General features: G+C 47.8%; 1 protein-coding gene across 5 annotated transcripts in view; it reads right to left on the reverse strand.

The window, feature by feature from the left end:
• The window catches only part of map3k21 (mitogen-activated protein kinase kinase kinase 21), a 120,049-nt gene that overhangs the window by 38,106 nt on the left and 61,637 nt on the right, over positions 1–20,306 (reverse strand). The gene's annotated exons all lie outside the window — the stretch shown is intronic.

A 20,306-nucleotide genomic window follows, 5' to 3' on the forward strand; every position in this document is an offset into this window, starting at 1 on the left:
GACACAACGGGTGGGGTTTAATCATCTGCAGTGCAGTTGCGGTGACAGGCTAGAAGGCCCCAGGTTAGATTCCTAATCTGTACTGTGTCAAGGAAGCCAAAACTGGGCTCGCATTAAGGAAAGGATAATTGGCCAGAGAATCTTGGTGGAAATTCTTGCGAGGTAACAAGTAGGCTTGGGCTCAATCCTGCTTTCCACAATGAAACGGCTCGTCCAGCACTAGAATAAAGCTCATCAGAGGATACCCAGTGCCCATGGGATCCAGAAAGGTTATTATCATCACGTGATGCAGAAGGGGAGGCAGAACACTTGACCAAACTAACAGGAAAGTTGTTTTTTTCTTGCTTAACCAAATCAGAGAGCCACAGAAACTCGTTGATGTTCCCAAATCTCTATAACCAACTTAAGGATAGAAATCATGAAGAAAATGAGGGAGAAAGGGATTTATATAGCGCCTCTCACAATCTCAGGACAGCCCAAAGTGTTTCGCAATTAATGAAATGACTTTGGAGGTGTAATCGCTCCTGTAAATTAGGCTTAATCCATCCACTCATGGTATTAGGCACCCCAGCTTATAAACTTTGCTTCCTCCTACAATGCCATCGTCACTGTTATTATTCAATTCTGACACAGGCAAATTTTGCTTTCCGGAGACGCTATTAATAATAATAATCCCGCTCAGCAAAAATAAAAGCTAGATAATAATCTTGAGACATCCTCACAGCCCCCAAAGCATTTCAGATCCAATGTTTCTGCACACCGACCTGGAAAACTAGAACAGGTTGTCCAACAGCTTCAAAAAGATAACACGGCTCCCAAAAGGCTGACAGGTTATCCAAGTCTATGGAGTTCGACTGAAAGTGGAGTAGGATGTCTGCTTGGCATTACCTAGATTTTTCTGAAAATGGGTTCCGCGTGACACCAGTAAGGCTGCATTTACTGTCCATTCCTAACATCCTCCCCCCACCATGACCAAAGTACTGAATTTTGAAATAACAGAAGAGAATAACTGAGGACATGGAGGGCACGCTGAGAACACGCCAGTTTTGAGATCTGATTTGACACGTTCAGTATCCAAATTCATTCAATACTAGAAGAGAGAAAATAGAGCAAGAGATAAAGCTAGCTATAAACACAAAAGCAAATAAGTAAGAGTTTCTACAGATATTTGAAAAATGAAATGAAAATCGCTTGTCACGAGTAGGCTTCAATGAAGTTACTGTGAAAAGCCCCTAGTCGCCACATTCCGGCGCCTGTCCGGGGAGGCTGGTACGGGAATCGAACCGTGCTGCCGGCCTGCTTGGTCTGCTTTAAAAGCCAGCGATTTAGCCCGGTGAGCTAAAAAAGAAAGAGGAAATAAAATGAACATCAGTCCTCAACAGAGGGTGTCTGGGGAATTAATAATGGAAATAAGGAAATGGTTGGTGAACTGAACAGATATTTTGCATTTATCTTCACTGTGGAGGATACAAATAACATCCCAGAGAAGTGTGGATCTACAGGTGAAAGCGAGGGAGGAACCTAAAACAATCACAATTACCAGAGAAGGGGTACGGTGAAAATTACTGAAACTAAAAGGTGACCAGGATGACTCTCATCCGAGAGTATTAAAAGAAGTGGCTGCTGAGATAATGCACTGGCAGTAATTTTCCAAAATTCCTTAGATTCTGGAAAATCGCATCGGATTGGTAAATGACAAATATGACTCTTCCAATCAAGGACAACAGGAGACGGAAAGCAGGAAGTGGCAGGGAGGCAGTGGCATACTGGTATTGTCACTGGATTTATAAACCAGAGACCAGAGTAATGCTCTGGGGAACCAGGTTCAAATCCCGCCATGGCAGATGGTGACATTTGAATTAAATCTGGGCACGGTGGTGCAGTGGTTAGTGCTGTTGCCTCACTGAGGACCCGGGTTCAATCCGTGTGGAGTTTGCACATTCTTCCTGTATCTGCATGGGTCTCACCCCACAACCCAAAAAGATGTGCATGGTAGGTGGATTGGCCACGCTAAATTGACCCTTAATTGGGAAAAAAAAGAATTGGACATTTTAAAATTTATTTTTAAAAAAATAAAAATAAATCTTGTTCACTAAGTGCCCTTTAGGGAAGGAAATCTGCCATCCTTCCTGGTCTGGCCTACATGTGACTCCAGAACCACAGCAATGTGGTTGACTCTTAACTGCCCCTTCAAGGGCAATTAGGGATGGGCAACAAATGCGACATGCCCCTCCCATTAACAAATAAAGAGTTAGCTGAACAGCCATAGGAAAAATGCTGAGATCTATTATTAAGGGGGTTATAGCAGGACACTTACAAGCTAACAAGCTACATGGATAAAGGGGAACCTGTGGATGTGCTGTACTTAGATTTCCAGAAGACGGGGCAGCACGGTGGCGCAGTGGTTAGCACTGCTGCCTCACAATGCCGAGGTCCCAGGTTCGATCCTGGCCCTGGATCACTGTCCGTGTGGAGTTTGCACATTCTCCCCGTGTTTGCGTGGGTTTCGCCCCCACAACCCAGGTGGATTGGCGACACTAAATTGCCCCTTAATTTAGTGCCTTAATTCCCTTAATTGGAAAAAATTAATTGGGCACTCTAAATTTATAAAAATTAAAAAAAAAGATTTCCAGAAGATATCTGAAAAGGTGCCACATCAAAGGTTAATTCGCAAAATAAGAGCGGGGATAACATATTAGCATGAATAGAGGGTTATTTGCTAATAGGAAACAGTCAGCTAAATGGGTCATATTCGGGTTGGCAACATGTGATGAGTGGAATGCCAGAGGGATCAGTCCAGGGCTTCAACTATTTACAATTCATATCACTGAATTGGATGAAGGGACCAAATGTATGGTCGCTAAATTTGCTGATGTCACAAAGATAGGTAGAAAAAAGATAGGGCCTGTTTAGCACAGGGCTAAATCACTGGCTTTGAAAGCAATCCAAGGCAGGCCAGTTATACGGTTCGATTCCCGTACCAGTTTCCCCAAACAGGCGGCGGAATGTGGCGACTAGGGGCTTTTCACAGTAACTTCATTTGAAGCCTACTTGTGACAATAAGCGATTTTCATTTCATTCATTTCATTTCATTTCATAGAAAAATAAGTTATGAAGAAGACATAAGGGGTGGAATACTCTGCAAGGCCCGACGCCGTCGTGAAACCCGGAGAAGTTCACGACAGTGTCGGAAGCCTCTCCCGGCCCCCTATTCTCCTCTACCCGGGGGGATAGGAGGGCCGTACCGGGAAACTCGGCCGCCGGGCCTTGTCCCTGGCTTCAAGGCCCGGCACGCCAAGAATGACGCGGCGGCACCTAATGACATCAGCCGCGCATGCGCGGGTTGGACAGCTCAAACGCGCGCATGCGCGGTTGCCGTCTTTCCCTTCAGCCGCCCCGCAAGACGTGGCGGCTTGATCTTGCGGGGCGGCGGAGGGGAAAGAATGCGTCCCCTTGAGACGCCGGCTCGACGATCGGTGGGCACCGATCGCGGGCCCGTCCCCTCCCGAGCACGGGCGTGGTGCTCGATCCCCGATCCGCCCCCCACAGTACCAGGTCGGGAACGGCAGGCCGCTCGGCCCATCCGGGCCGGAGAATCGCGGGCTGCCGTGAAAAACGGCGGCCTGCGTTTCTCCGAGTGACGTGTCGCAAAACCGAACATGCCATTTGGGGGGATGGGGGGAAAGAGAGAGAGAGAGAGAGAGAGAGAGAGAGAGAGAGAGAGAGAGAGTGTGTAGCGGGAGCAGACCTCCCGCTGTTCTCCCACCCATCTTGGTTACGGAGAATCGCGCCCAAGGAGACTGTGAGGGGAAATACATAGGTTAAGTGAATGGACAAAAAGTAGGCAGATGGGGTACAATGTGGGAGAATGTGAAATTGTCCACTTTGGCAGGAAGAATGGAGAATGACTGCAGACTTTTGATATAAAGGAGGATCCCAACAAAAATGTTGGGATGCCGGGACAGCGAGTGATTAGGAAGGAAAATGAAGTGTTCTCATTTATTGCAGGGGGAATGAAATATAAAAGTAGGGATGTTCTGCTACAGTGGTATGGAAAATTAATGAGACAACTCTGTCCAGTTTTGGTCTCCTTATTTAAGGAAATACATAATTGCATTAAAAGCTGTTCAGAGAACAGAATCATTCAACTGATTCCTGGAATGAAGGGGTTATCTCGTGAGGAAAGGTGAACAGGTTGAGAAAAATGCGGTGTGAAATACTGTAACACGTGTGATCCTGGTGGGACTTGATAGGGTGGATGCTGAGAGGGTGTTTCCCTTTGTGGAAGAGATGAGAACTAGGGGACACAATATAAAAATAAGAGATTTCCCATTTAGGACACGAGATTAGGAGAATTTATTTCTCTCAGAGTCAGGGGTCTGTGGAAACTCTTCCCAGAAAGTGGAGGAGGCCGGGCCATAAGGCTGAATTTTTTTTTTTTTAATTTTTTTTTGTTTTTTTTAAATTTAGATTACCCAATTATTTTTTCCAATTAAGGGGCAATTTAGCGTGGCCAATCCACCTACTCTGCACATTTTTGGGTTGTGGGGGCGAAACCCACGCAGACACGGGGAGAATGTGCAAACTCCACACAGACAGTGACCCAGAGCCGGGATCGAACCTGGGACCTCAGCGCCGTGAGGCGGTTGTGCTAACCACTAGGCCACCGTGCTGCCCTGCCATAAGGCTGAATGAGATAGATTTTAAATTAGCAAGCGATTTACTGGAATGCTACCGAGGATGAGGGGCTTCTATAATGTTCAGTATCTGGGGTTGTTCTTCCACAAGCAGAGATGGTAAGATTTGATGGAGAAGTTCAAAATCTTGGGTTTGATAGAGGGAATAAGGAAAATTTGTTTCGGGCAGCAGCAGAAGTGGACAGATTTGAGGGGTAAGAACCAAAGACAACTGGAGGAAACATTTTACAGATTGAGTATTGTTGAATTCATTCATAGGATGTGGGTGTCATTGGCTGGGCCAGCATTTATTACTCATCCCTAATTACCCTTGAACAGAGTGACTTGCTTGCCCATTTCAAAGGGCAGTTAAGAATCAGCCACATTGTTATACATCTGGAGTCACATGTAGGCCAGAACATATTTCCTTCACTAAAGGACATTAGTGAACCAGATGGGCTTTTACGGCAATCAACAATAGTTTTGTGGCCATCATTAGACTCCTAATTCAAGCTTTTTAATTAATTCAAATTCCACCATCTGCCATGGTGGAATTTGAATGGAGGTCCCCACACCATTGTCCTGGGTCTCTGGATGATGCAAGGGCCCTTCCTATTGATTCCTTTATTTCCCATTCCCTGCGGGGGGTCGGAGAATTTCGCCCACGGTCCAAATAGCCTATTTCTGTTGTAATACTATGTGATCTCAAATGAGCATGTGCAAGAATATACCAATGCATGAAAAAGGTAAGCATGCTCCTGAAAATTTCTTCAGGGGTAATTACAGTTTCAGAAATTTCAGTATAACAGTTTATGATACATCACTTTTCATTGCTGATAAACAGGGAACACGAATGTAACAAAGGGCCTCCTGGGAACTAACAGCTCATCTTAAATTGTGCTGTCCCAAATTCCTTCAAACCTTGCAAAGTGTCTGGCTCACAATCGACTCTAAATAATCGAATTAATCAACCCTGATAACCTTTAATGTCAGTGGGGAAAAAGTCACCTTTCTTATTAATTGCTGGCAATGTGAGACATGGGACATAAAGCACTCTGTTTGAAGTACCTATGGCATGTATACCAATTAATTCTGAACTGCAGTCATTATTGGTTTGTAGGCAAACTTAGCAGCTAACTTGCACCGAAGTCCTATAAACTGCAAATCAGGCGAATGGCTCAACCATTAGCTTCTGGTGGTTTTGTTTGACAAAATAATGTTTGGCCAGGACCCAAGGAACTCTTCTACTCTTCTTGGACTAATGATACAGGATATATCCCCCCTAATAGTATGGTCAGACAAAGTTTCAGTTGAGCAACTAATCCTAAGGACTCAACTTTATGGCAATACAACACTCCCCCAGTAATGCATTAAGTCTCAGTTCAGGTGACATGCTCAATTCCCCTAATAACTTCTAGCCTCAGACTGACATGGATACTAATTTTTTTTAAAAATAATTTTTATTGGAATTTTTTACAGAAAATATAAAAATATAACAAGTATAGCAACAAGCAGTAATATGCAACTAACAGCCCCATAACACCCACAATTCCCCCCAAACCGTAACATCACATGTATCACACTCCCCCCACCGCCCCCCCCCCCAACAAGAGAACTTAACCATAAATTAAAATTAAATAAATCAAATTTAAATAAAATAAGCAAACATAATCAACGTCTTCCCCCCCCCCCCCGGGTTGCTGCTGCTACTGTCCCAGTACCCTATCGTTGAGCCAGAAAGTCGAGGAAAGGTTGCCACCGTTTAAAGAACCCTTGCACCGATCCTCTCAGGGCGAATTTGACTTTCGCAAGCTTAATAAAACCCGCCATGTCATTGATCCAGGTCTCCACGCTTGGGGGCCTCGCGTCGTTCCATTGTAGCAAAATCCTTCGCCGGGCTACTAGGGACGCAAAGGCCAGCACACCGGCCTCTTTCGCCTCCTGCACTCCCGGCTCTACCCCAACACCAAAGATCGCAAGTCCCCATCCTGGCTTGACCCTGGATCTCCGCCTCCCCCTCCACTGCCGGCATCGTGATAACATTGAGCAGTCTCCGCACATTCGTTTTGAGCTGCCGCCCCTTGACAAATCCTGTCTGATCTTCATGAATTACCTCTGGCGCACAATCCTCTATCCTGGTAGCCAGGATCTTCGCCAGCAACTTAGCGTCTACATTAAGGAGCGAGATAGGCCTATATGATCCGCACTGCAAGGGGTCCGTATCCCGTTTTAGGATCAAAGAGATCAGTGCCCACAACATCGTCGGGGGCAAAGCCCCCTCCTCCCACGCCTCATTGAAAGTTCGCACCAGCAGGGGACCCACCAGGTCCGCATATTTTTTGTAAAATTCTGCCGGGAACCCGTCCGGCCCCGGGGCCTTACCTGATTGCATTTGCCCGATCCCCCTGACTAGCTCCTCCAACTCTATCGGCGCCCCCAGGCCCTCTACCAGCCTCTCTTGAACCCTTGGGAAACATAGCCTGTTCATGAAGCTCTCCATCCCCTCCCTCCCCCTCGGAGGTTCCGACCGGTACACTCCCTCGTAAAAGTCCCTAAAGACCCCGTTTACTTCTGTCTCCTTCTGCACTACATTTCCACCCCCATCCTTCACACCACCAATTTCCCTAGCCACATCTCGCCTACGGAGCTGATGCGCCAACATCCTGCTCGCCTTCTCTCCATACTCGTATACCGCGCCCTGCGCCCTCCTCCACTGTGTCTCCGCCTTCTTGGTGGTCAACAAGTCAAAATTGGCCTGCAACCTGCGCCGTTCTCCCAGCAACCCTTCCTCCGGTGCCTCCGCATATCTCCTGTCCACCTCCAGAAGCTCTCCCTCCAGTCTCTCCCTCTCCCTCCTTTCCCTGTGGGCCCGGATGGAGATCAGCTCCCCCCGGATCACTGCTTTCAGAGCCTCCCAGACCATCCCCACCTGGACCTCCCCCGTATCATTGGTATCCAGATACCCCTCAATGCTTCTCCAAACCCTCTTACACACCTCCTCCGCCAGCATCCCCATATCCAGGCGCCAAAGCGGACGCTGGTCCCGCTCCTCTCCCATCTCCAGATCAAGCCAGTGCGGGGCATGGTCCGAAATCGCTATGGCAGAGTACTCGGCATCCTGCACCCTCGGAATCAATCCCCTGCTCAGGACAAAAAAGTCTATCCGGGAATAAACCCTATGGACGTGAGAGAAAAAGGAATACTCCCGCGCTCTCGGTCTCCCAAACCTCCAGGGATCCACCCCTCCCATCTGGACCATATATCCCCTCAGCACTTTGGCCGCCGCCGGTCTCCTACCCGTCCTTGAACTGGACCAGTCCAGTGTGGGATCCAGCACTGTGTTAAAATCTCCCCCCATGATCAGGCCCCCTGCCTTCAGGTCCGGTATGCGGCCCAACAATCGCCTCATGAAGCCAGCATCATCCCAATTCGGGGCATATACGTTCACCAGCACCACCTTCTCTCACTGCAGCCTACCCCTCACCATGATATATCTGCCCTCCTTGTCCGACACCACCTCAGCCGCCTCAAACGCCACCCTCTTCCCCACTAGAACCGCCACCCACCGGTTCTTCGCGTCCAATCCTGAATGATAAACCTGCCCCACCCACCCCTTCCTCAGACGGACCTGGTCCGCCACCTTCAGGTGGGTCTCCTGGAGCATAGCCACGTCCGCCTTCAACCCGCTTAGATGGGAGAACACCCTGGTTCTCTTAACCGGCCCGTTCAGTCCCCTCACGTTCCAGGTAATCAGCCGGATCAGAGGGCAACCCGCCCCCCTCCCCCGCCGACTAGCCCCCGGCAGCTCCCGACAAAACCTATCCCCTCCCGGCATGGGGTCATCCCCCTCTTGCCACACCTCCTTGGCATTGCTGCAGCGCGTGAAAGAAGACCCGTAGAGGCCCCGCCCCCACCGCAAGCTCCACCCCCCTGCCCCGCAGCGCAGGAAACACTGCCATACCCCACCCTTCTGGCGCAGTTCCCCAAAATCCAGTTTCCCCTCAATCCCCAGCCCCGTACAGAAGAGAACATATAGAACACAAACCCCAACACTCCCCACCTAACCCACAACCATGCCCAACAAACAAACCCACCCGTAAACAGAGCAAACAGAAAACCAGCATACATAACACACATGTCGAAGTTAAAAAAGTTGAAACAGTTGGAACAAAACAGCCACAGCGGAAACAACGCCGGCCAAAATATGCCCCAGGCCCTAGTTCGAGTCCAGCTTCTCCGCCTGTACAAAGGCCCACGCCTCCTCCGGGGACTCGAAGTAATGGTGCCGGTCCTTGTATGTCACCCACAGGCGCGCAGGCTGCAGCATTCCATACCTGACCTGCTTGGCATGCAGCACCGCCTTCGTCCCTTGAACCCGGCCCACTGCTTAGCCACCTCCGCACTCCAGTCCTGGTAGATCCTCACTACCGAATTCTCCCATTTACTGCTCCTCTCTTTCTTGGCCCAGCGCAGCACACACTCCCGGTCACTGAATCGGTGGAACCGCACCAGCACCGCCCTCGGGGGCTCACCTGCTTTGGGTCTTCTGGCCATCACTCTGTGCGCTCCCTCAAGTTCCAGGGCAAATGGAAGGACCCCGCTCCCATCAACGAGCTCAACAACGTGGTCACATACGCCGGGAGATCCGACCCCTCCAGCCCCTCCGCCAGGCCCAGGATCCTCAGATTCTTTCACCTCGTGCGAACGTCCAGCTCCTCCAAGCGGTCCTGCCACTTTTTATGAAGTGCTTCGTGCAACTCCACTTTCCCAACAAGGACCACGGCCTCCTCCTCTCTTTCAACGGCCTGCCGCTGCAACTCCCGAATAGATTCCTCCTGGGCCGCCTGGGTCCCAAGCAGCTTGGTCGTAGTTGCATTCATGGAGTCCAGCAGCTCAGCCTTCAGCTCAGCAAAACAACGTAGGAGCAAGGCCTGTTGCTCCTGCGCCCACTTCCACCAGTCCTCGGTTGTTGCGCCGGCCGCCATTTTGTTTTTCTTCCCCCTTTTTTTGGGGGGAGTTACTGCAGCCTTTTTCACCATATAGTGTGGGGTAAGTTCTTCCAGGCACCTTCCCCCACCGGGATGCATAGAAACAGCGCCGTTTGGGGCCCTCGAAACGGCTCAAAAGTCCCTAAATAGCCGGAGCTGCCGAACGTGCGGCTTAGCTCCGCATAGCCGCAACCGGAAGTCCATGGATATTAATTTTGATATGTGATGATGAAGCAAGCACAAATATTTAAGTACTATGCCAATATACCTCAATGTTGCACGGGTAATTTGTGATGATCTAGTTTCATAACCTCAAATTGCTCCCGCCAACATCAGGCGGCTGCTGAACGTAATAATGACCCCCTCCGGGGAAAGAACACCAGAGGTGATTGTCTCCCGGGACGCAGAAAAGGCCTTTGACAGAGTCGAATGGAAATACCTCCTCGAGGTGCTGGAACGGTTTGGACTAGGAGCTGCCTGGGTGAGGCTCCTGCACATCGTTCCCAAAGCGAGCGTCCAAACTAACACCACCAGCTCTGAATACTTCCAGCTACAGAGAGGAACAAAACAGGGCTGCTCCTGTCCCCACTCGTTTGCGCTAGCGATCGAACCCCTGGTGATAGCCCTGCGGAACGCGAAAAGCTGGAAGGGAATCTGGAGAAGAGACAGAGAGCACAGAGTCTCACTCTATGCAGATGACCTGCTCCTGTATGTCTCATAGTTACAGGAGGGACTGAAGGCAATACTGCAAATACCAAAAGAGTTGGAACCTTCTTGGGCTACAAATTCAACCTGGGCAAAAGCGAGGCATTCCCAAACGTTTGGGGGGGGAAGAGGAGAGAGAGCTGGAAGGGCTCCTGTTCAAAACAGCCCAGAACAGATTCCGCTACCTGGGAATCCAGATAGCTAGAGACTGGACACAGATCCACAAGTGGAACCTGACCAGCCTGGTGGAGGATGTAAGAAGAGACCTTCAACGGTGGGGCTCACTCCCACTCTCCCTGACGGGGAGAGTGTAGGCAATCAAGATGAAAGTACTGCCAAGGTTCCTCTTCCTGTTTAGATCCATTCCGATCTTCATCCCCAAGGCCTTTTTCCAAAATGTGGACATTCTAATCATGGTGTTTGTGTGTGTGGTGGAGGGGGGGAAGAACCCGAGAATTCCCAAACCGACACTGCAAAGAAGGAAAATCAAAGGGGGCTTGGCCTTGCCAACGGCAGAAAGAGTGAGGGGATGGGTACAAGAACCCGACACAGATTGGGTACAAATGGAGGAGGCATCCTGTAAAGGAACGACCCTCTGGGTCCTGGCCACAGCAACACTCCCATCCTCCTCAACAAGATACATAACGAGCCCAGTGGTAGCGGCCATGCTGAGAACGTAGACCCAGCTGAGACAACACCCCCCCCCCCCCCCCCCCAAAGCCATGCTGGATACCACCTTCAAAAGATGGGGGTGGGACGGGGGCACATTGACGGTTGGGAACTTCTACGTAGGGCACAGACTGGAGACACTAGACGAACTGACGAGGAAGTGGAGGCTAGCAAAAGGACAGGAAATGAAACACTTCTAAATAAAACACTTCCTCCGCAAAGCGACAGTAGGGTACCCCTGGGCCTCAGAAACCACAGTACTAGAGGACCTGATAGGCACAAGCAACAAGAAGGAGGGGCTGTGTGGGAAAATATACGGACAGCTACTGGACAGAGCCCGGACTCCATTGGACGAGACCAGACAAAAATGGGAGGATGAACTGGGGACAGAGGTAGGATGGGGACTCTGGAGCGAAGCACTGAGCAGGGTGAACTCCACCTCCTCCTGCGCAAGGCACAGCCTAATGCAGCTCAAAGTGGTGCACAGAGCGCACCTGACCAGATCCCGAATGAGCAGGTTCTTCCCGGAGGTGGAGGACAAATATGGGCGGTGCCAGAGGGGCCCGGCCAACCACACCCACATGTTTTGGGCTTGCCCCAAGCTTGCTGGGTTCGGGACTGCCTTCTCCGAGGCAATGTCCAAGGTTGTGGGGGTGAGGGTGGAGCCATGCCCAATAGTGGCAATCTTCAGGGTATCGGAGCAGCCAGAGTTAGCTGATCTGAAGTATAGGATCAAGAGCCCAAAATCAGGTGCAATGCCTGTTCATGTCAGCTTGGCTCCACTGTGTCCCTTTTGTGGGACCATGAATTGGATTCAATTTGATTTTGAATTGCTTTTTGAAGAACGGAGATGGATTAGGGGCTTGCCCTGTTCACTCTGCGCACTGGCTTTGTAACTCTTAGAAAGGAATAACATTAAAGATCGATGCCAGGGCCAAGCCTGTACAAAGATGAAATTGGTTTTCCTGGTCACAACCCCTATATATTTCTCCTTATACTTCTTGGCATTTGGGGATGGGGGTTTGGGGGGGGGTAACGGACGTCTGAAGTCGAGCTGTGAGTAAATTATTTTACTCAGCCCTAAGCAAAGAAAATGAGGAAGAAGAAAGGCAAACCCTGAAACCATTTTTATGGAAAACTGTGTTTCTCCTCAGTCCCACCCATGCGCAGGAGCAGATAGATCATCTACCGCCTTCACACGGGCACCTGTAATTCTTAATTTGGATATCATTGCAAGTACACAAAAAAACAAACCAATTTAGCATTGCTCAACATTGCACCACTTTTTATTGAAAAACAAAATTGATACCAGTTTCCCCCTGAAGATACCCACTCCTTGCTTGGTTTCAAATGTAAATACACTGGCAGTAACCATGCAATCAGGAAACATCCCCATCAACTACCTCCACCCAACTCATGGCAGAGACCAATTAGACACCGACCACAGTGGAGTAAGATTCAACTTGGTCCAACTGACATTCCCCTCCCCTCCCATTCCCCTGAAATCCGTCTGCCATCATTCATTATCGAGACTCACAAAGAGAATGTGACTACTCAGTTAGGAATCAATGTCATTTTCAAAGAACTGGAGAAAATTGTCTGGGGAGAAAAACACAGTCCATCAGAACCAGGAACACGTTAACTCATGAAAATCGCTAAGTAGTTTACTGCTTGTACACAGGGGTTGCTCCCATGTTTGTAGCCAGTGACCTACACATTGCTGGCATGGAGAGTCTGTTGATGGGAGCAGTCCCATTAGCTGCTCTGCCAGAATCAACAAAGGTGAACAGAGACATTCCTGAAATTTCTTATCGTGCGTAGACCAAGCCGAAACCAAAAATAAGGCACCAAGGACGAGCCTGGCGGTGAGCCAGGTTTCATTTGAACCATCATTCCTGGTTTCCGAAAGCATTTTGCTCTTCCGCTTTCTGCCAGTAAGGCACAGCGCTTCAGCAGGCAGGCAGCCAGCAGGCACTGCACAAAATAAAAATCCAGGCTTGAGGGCCGGTCACTGAAGCATTCTCGTGACCCAAATGCCTAGCAACCTACATTCCACTCAAGCATTTTGTTTACTTTCCAATCAAGTGGAATTCTGCTGAACCGTGACAGACACACAACTAATCTGCCAAGTAAACTGTACACTTAGATCGGGACTTCAATACGAACTTTAAAAAATTTTTTTTTTTTTTAAAAAGAGTATCCAATTCTATATTTTTCCAATGAAGGGGCAATTTAGCATGGCCAATCCCCCTACATTGCACATCTTTGGGTTGTGGGGGTGAGACCCACGCAGGCACGGGGAGAATGTGCAAAATCCACACGGACAGTGACCCGGGATCAAACCCGGGACCTCTGCGCCGTGAGGCAGCAGTGCTAACCACTCCGCCACCGTGCCCCCCTCTTCAGTACGAACATTAATGGTGTATTGGAATTTAAATGCTGTTTTATGTTATCTTGATGGGAGAGCAACTTTTGACGGAAACGCATAGTTTGTGAGGGCTGGTTTAGCACAGTGGGCTAAACAGCTGGCTTGTAATGCAGAACAATGCCAGCAGCACGGTTCAATTCCTGTACCAGCCTCCCCGAACAGGTGCCGGAATGTGGCGACTAGGGGCTTTTCACAGTAACTTCATTGAACTCTACATGTGACAAAAAGCAATTATTATTACTATTGCGTATAATTCCACACGGAGAATACTGTCATAAGGCGCTTTACGGGTAATGGGAGGATATCAAGCAGGAGATCAGCAAGACTGCTGGGGAAGGGACTTGCAAGTTAGAGCCAAATAAATGGGGCATGGTGGTGCAGGGACCCAGGTTTGATTCCGGCCTTGGGCAACTGTGCAGAGTTTGCACATTCTCCCATGTCTGCGTGGGTTTCCTCCGTGTGCCCTGGTTTTCTCCCACAGTCTAAAGATATGCAGGTTAGTTGGATTGACCATGACAAATTGCCCCTTAGAGTGGAGCTATAGGGCAGGGGATTGGGCCTAGGTAAGTTGGTCTTTCAAAGTCTTGGTGCAGGCTCAATGGGCCGAATGGCCTCTTTCAGCACTGTAGGGATTCTATGAGTCTATGAAAGGGCAACCCAAGCTTTGCTGCATCTCTGACAGCAGCTCTCAGGGCTTACAAAAAGGCAGGTCCAGGATGCAGTCAAATTTCTCCCCATTGCATCGTCAGCAATTGTTGTTAGCAAATGCTGTCAGCACATTGTCAATGCAAAAATAGGCCTTAATCTTGGATCATACATGATCATCTTCTGTTGGATTTGACTATACCCATTTCCAAAGCCTTAGCTAATTGCTGATGGTTGTCACCCCTCACAAATCTACACACTCCTGTAGTGTAAGCATGACAGAAGAGGTGAAGATTTGACACAACGCCACCTTCCTTGAGCTCAAGACCTCAAGCACATTGCCAAGAAAGATGGTAAACCACTGTGCATGATTGCTTGACTACTTCCTTCCAGGGGCCTCTTTAAAGCACAGGAAACAATAATACGAACAAGCGGAATAATGGCAATAGACTGATGCCAACATACGCCCTTTTAGTAAATGTGGCTGAATATTTACTAATGTAATAACATGAAAACAGGGATATGATTCAATTTCTGTTTGTCAAAACACTTGGGGCTTGCCCTGAATGGGAAAAATGGAAAATGAAATCTTATTCCCTGAAAAGTGTAAACTGATGTACTTTGGAGCAGACCCAACAGATGGGGTGAATTTCTTCAAACAAAGACCGATACAACAAAAATGAATCAATACATCATTGTTATGTACTCACACAATCTCCAGCTTATTCACGCAGAACAAGAGTGTAGTGTTATGAGATCAAAGATCTTCAAGCTGCAGAATTGAAGATTAATTTTAAAAATAGCTCCCCCAATGGTAGTGTATCCAGTAACTAGCAGAGCCATACAAAATCAGGGAGCTGCTAGATTTGATCCTTGTGCTGTGCTGAGTTAGTTCAACTCAGGCTGCATCTGGGGCAGGCAGAGTTTAATTAGCCTGACGGTGAGAGGGAGATAAATGAATTGTAAAGTAAGCTTGCTATATTCAATTTGCTTTAGTAGAACTCAGCAGAATAATATCTAATGTGGTAGGTATCTGACAAAGAAACAGATAGTCATGGCGTGTGAGTGAGTGAGTGAGTGGTGAGTGAGTGTGCGCGAGTGTGTGAGTGTGTGCGAGTGTGAGAGAGTATGTGTGTGTGTGTGCCCAATACATGATGTGAATTTCGAATGCATCAGCACATGGCTCGGCAGGTAGATTTCTCACCTCTAAGAAGGGTGGGGATTCAAATTTTACTCCAGCGACTGGAGCACAAAAATCTAGGCTGACATTACAACAACTACACTTCAAAAGTATTTTATCGGTAAAGCACTTTAAGCTGCTGACAGGTACATAAGTGTCTTTAATAACGCATGGCAGCTTTTAGCCACTGAATTAGCATTGCAATGAAAAATCCTACTAGTAAATGTTGATTCACTCTGCAATTATTTCATTTCAGAATGAAATTGATATAAACCAACAGCTAAAACAAGAACACCTCTACAGGTCCTTGAAACAAATGTGCCCGACTCCGAGCACTTTCGAAGCAGCTTGGGAGGCCAGTTATAAAAACGTCAGCTTTGCAATAAATACACCACGCCAGCATCATCCGCAGCCCAAGAACAAATAAAACCTATTGTTCACGGTCCCAGAGGCAAAGAGGAATTTTATTTAATTTTGCTCTAACCGCCTAATTTTCTCTCCCTTCCTCTCCTGCATGTGCCGACTCCTAGTGTTAGGCTTCAACGGATGCTGGCAGCTTGCCTGTTTACTGGATTCTTCGTGTGAGAGCTGAAAAGGCTTAACCCACATGTGGCGCTCGTTGGGAGGTATCAGTAGTAAACATGATCACTGAGTAGTGAGCGGGAACGAGAACACCCGAGCTAACTTCTCTTCACCCCCCCCCCCCCCCCTTACCCCCAGGGTGTTCAGAGTGTTGAGGACAAACACATCAGGCAACTGCCATCCTGGTTTAAGACTGGTCAACTCTGTATGTCTAGACTAGATATTGGACCCAGAACTTTCTGGTCAGTGAGGACCGTTGTGTGGCTGGGTAAATTTACCACAATTATTTTGCTTTTGTAAGCATTTAAGAGTGAGGCAACACCACTGAAAGGGAATGCAGAATCCGGGACTCAGCAATTCTAACTGGCAAGTTAAGACATCGTTGACAGTAATAAATGCATCACAAGTCTGATAGCTGCCTGACTAAACTTGCCGTAATGAATACACAGAATGTAAGTATTTCAGGGACAATAGCAAAACATGTCTGAAGGCATCAGGTTCAGCCTAAATAAAGGATACTTATCAAGCTGTTCATTTATTTTAGGCATGCTTAAAGGCAAAAAAAAAAAGATATTTTTTGGGGTGGAGGCAGGGACAATATTAGGTCAAATCAATCTTTTAGCAACCTTTCTCACGCAGTTCCAATAGTACTGACACACCTTCAGTTTTGATTATTTCACAGTTGCAATGAGCTGTAAATTCCTCCCAAATTATCACGTGCTGAAAGCAAGCCTCATTGTATTCAAACTTGTTCTTTCGCTGGCACTCCAAACTGTCATTGCTCACCTCCCTTAAGGTGCCTTTATATTGCACTTTCCAAATAGGGGGGAGAGGAGCAGCATGTGATTCTCCTCCCTTCCCTTCCCTTCATGTTGGCTTCTGTGTTTTCTAACAGATGCCAAACAGTGGCAGAGCGCGCAAATCCGGCAGTAGCTCTCTATGCCAATAAAACAGTGCATCCTTTGCTGACGCCTTTTGAGTACTTGCTCAGGCAACTGACTGCTTGTGTGCCATCAGCCACATCTTTATAATGTAACAATGCCCTTTCAGTCTTTCCTTCCTCCAAACAACCTCCAGGGTAGAGGCACAAGCTTTGTAGCATGTAATCACTGCGATCTGATTTACCCAGTCTTTCCTTTTACTCGTTTGTGTCTTGCTGCTATTCCGCTGTGGGCGCTTTGGTCTTGCGACCTTTGTTTCAGAGTGACCAATTGCCCTCCAATGGATATACACAATGCATGATGATTCAAAGTTGACTTCTGTATGAAAGCAAATCAAAATCTCTCGCAATGCAAATTAAGCAATGACATTTAGTGTTTAAAAGAAAATCAGAGATAAAATTAAATTGCGCTGTTTGTTTTGCTTTGGTGGGATGTTGGCGTCACGAGCAGTTGTTGCAAATCGCAAATTGCCCTTGAACTGAGGCACTTACTCAGCCACTTCAGAGGCAGTTAAGACTCGACCACATGTGGTCAAATACAGACCAGACCAGGTAAAGATGGCAGATTTCTTTCCTTCAAATGACATTGGTGAACCAGATGGGTTTTTATGACAATCATGTTTCATGGTCACCATTACCAAGACTAGGGGCAGGATTTTCACAGTCCCTGCCTCATGCGTGTTGTGGCAGTGGAGGCATCCCATCATTGGCCGGCGGCGGGTCCTTCTGGTCCAGCTGCTGTCAACGTTGTTTACCACTGCATAGGCGGGCCCCCTGCCACTGGGAAACCAGAAGAGGATGATCCCACCTATAGAAGTGGCTGGAAAATTCAAGCCTATATTTGTATTCCAGATTTAAGAACCTTACATTCCACCAGTTGCCATGGTGGAATTTGAACTGATGGCCCAGGAGCATTAGCTGGGTCTCTGGATTTACGAATCCAGTGACAATATCACCACACCACCGTTTCCCTCAGAATTAACCACACGCAGGCTGTAGCTGGTAGGGTGCACTGCCGTGTAGCAGCACTGTACAGAAAACACTGCCATATGTCTTCAAGAGTCCAGCAAAGCTTCACAGTGCCAGGGCCCCAGGTTCAATTTCCGCTCGGGTCACTGTCTGTGCGGAGTCTACACGTTCTCCTCGTGCCTGCGTGGGTTTCCTCCGGGTGCTCCGGTTTCCACCCACAAGTCCCGAAAGATGTGCTGTTCAGTAATTTGGACATTCTGAATTCTCCCTCCGTGCACCCAAACAGGCGCCAGAATGTGGCAACTCGGGGCTTTTCACAGTAACTTCATTGCAGCGTTAACGTAAGCCTACTTGTGACACTAATAAAGATTATTATTAAAAGCCATTTGCAACGCTCAGGCCAAAACATTTTTCCTTTGTGAGCACTGAAGATGTAGCATGTGATGTGACAATTACAGAATCAAACCATGGGGACTAGAAATCATTCAGATCTCAGTGTGCAATATCCAGCTATTTGATAAGGATTAGCTCGATCATTTGCTCTTCAATTTCTTTAAACATTGCCAAAATGGAAACTAACTCCGAGGGAAACAAAAACTGGCAATAACTCAAACGGTACAGCCTTCAGATAGCCATGGGAAACCATGGAATGAACTAGATTCCTAATTCTGATAAAAGTTGATCTACAACCATTTTGTTAATCTATAACTAACAGCATTTATTTCAAAACATGAACGTGGGTTGCCTGAAGTTGGAATCACAAAAGGAAAACAAGCTGCACAATCTCCAAATGTTTTCCTTTAAAGAGCCTACTTATTCACAGACAGGCAGGGTTGGAAATTGGATTACCAACAATAGAACCTGGAATTATGTACATTACTTGTGTTCATATGATGGCCTGGGAGCCCACCTTTCCCTTCAGCTGTGGCCTGAGTAAACTCCAGCACTCTGAGCAAAGCAGAAAAAGGCAAGGGTATCCCGCCCCCACACAGCAGCTGCAGGAACACTAAAACAGAACTGTAGCTTTCTGTCACCTCCTCCTGTTGGGAAATTGCCTGGCAACTCAAAACATCAGCCAGTCAAAGTGGAATGGCTAAAATTAAAAGTTGGTAGTTGGGAGTTGCGGGTTTGGATTCAGATTACAGGACGCCTAAAAGTGTTTCTGAAGCCCACCATTGGTTGGGCTTCAATAACTTTAATAAAAGTTATTGAGCAACACTAATTCAGAATAAATTGTTGACATTTAGGAATGGGTGCACCAACCTCAGGACAACGGAAGCTACTGGAGATTTCAGATGAAACCCTCAGGTAGGGTTTTGTAAGGTGGCCCCGGTGGCTGGCACTGCTGCTTCACGGCGCCAAGGACCAGGGTTCAGTCCCAGCCCCGGGTCACTGTCCCTGTGGAGTTTGCACATTCTCCCCGTGTCTGCTAGGGTCTCACCCCCACAAGCTAAAGATATGCAGGGTAGGTAGATTGGCCACGCTAAATTACCCCTTAATTGAAAAAAAAAGTAGGGTTTTGTAGATGCATGTTCACTAGGAATTAGAAGGCCCCATCTTCTCAACCTTGCCCTGCGTCTGAGATGTGGTGACCCTCGGGTTAAATCACCACCAGTCAGCTCTCCCCCTCAAAAGGATAAAGCAGCCTATGGTCACCTGAGGCTATGGCGACTTTACTTTTGGAATTAGACTAGCACTATTCAGACCCATAGACAGCTAGAGAAGAGACAGCGAGAGAAGAGGAGACTGTCATTTCATTAGCTCGGGTGTGATTTGAACACAAATCTTAGGTGAATCACCTGTGTACAATGCCGTAGTGAGAGCTGTGAAGGACATGCTCAGGGTAGGGGCCTACATCAAAAGCTTATGCAACCGGGAAGAGTCATTGAGATTAATTGCAAGAATCACAAATCTCGGCTCTCACTGTAGTGGAGAGCTGCATTGCCAGAGAAGCTGCCTTTCGAATACAATGAAATGAAAAATGAAAATCGCTTATTGTCACGAGTAGGCTTCAATGAAGTTACTGTGAAAAGCCCCTAGTCGCCACATTCCGGCGCCGGTCCGGGGAGGCTGGTACGGGAATCGAACCGTGCTGCTGGCCTGCCTTGGTCTGCTTTCAAAGCCAGCGATTTAGCACAGTGTGCTAAACCAGCCCCTTGGTCATCCGTGGCCCTGGCTGCCTGTCTGGTGACTTCCCTTTTAGTTAAACATATTACAGCTGAGGTTAGGTTCAGGACACACCATTGCAGGGTTAGTGTTACTGAATGATTCTGCAATAGGTCTGCAGTGCCTGGTCAAATACATTTTAACAATTGGAATGTATTAAATGCAAAAAGGTCAGTGCTGTACAATTTATGTGATTTCAATGAGGCAGAACGTCCTGACAGCTCAACCACCGATTAAGCTGTCTCGCAAGTTCTCTTGCAGAAGAGTGATTTCATATTTTGTTTTGGAACAATAAGAAACAAACGATGGTGTAGAGATTTAACTGAGGAAGGGGATCAGCATCAAAGCACTTTTAAAA

This window comes from Scyliorhinus canicula, chromosome 1, assembly GCF_902713615.1.
Source record: "Scyliorhinus canicula chromosome 1, sScyCan1.1, whole genome shotgun sequence".
Classification (NCBI taxonomy): Eukaryota; Metazoa; Chordata; class Chondrichthyes; order Carcharhiniformes; family Scyliorhinidae; genus Scyliorhinus; species Scyliorhinus canicula.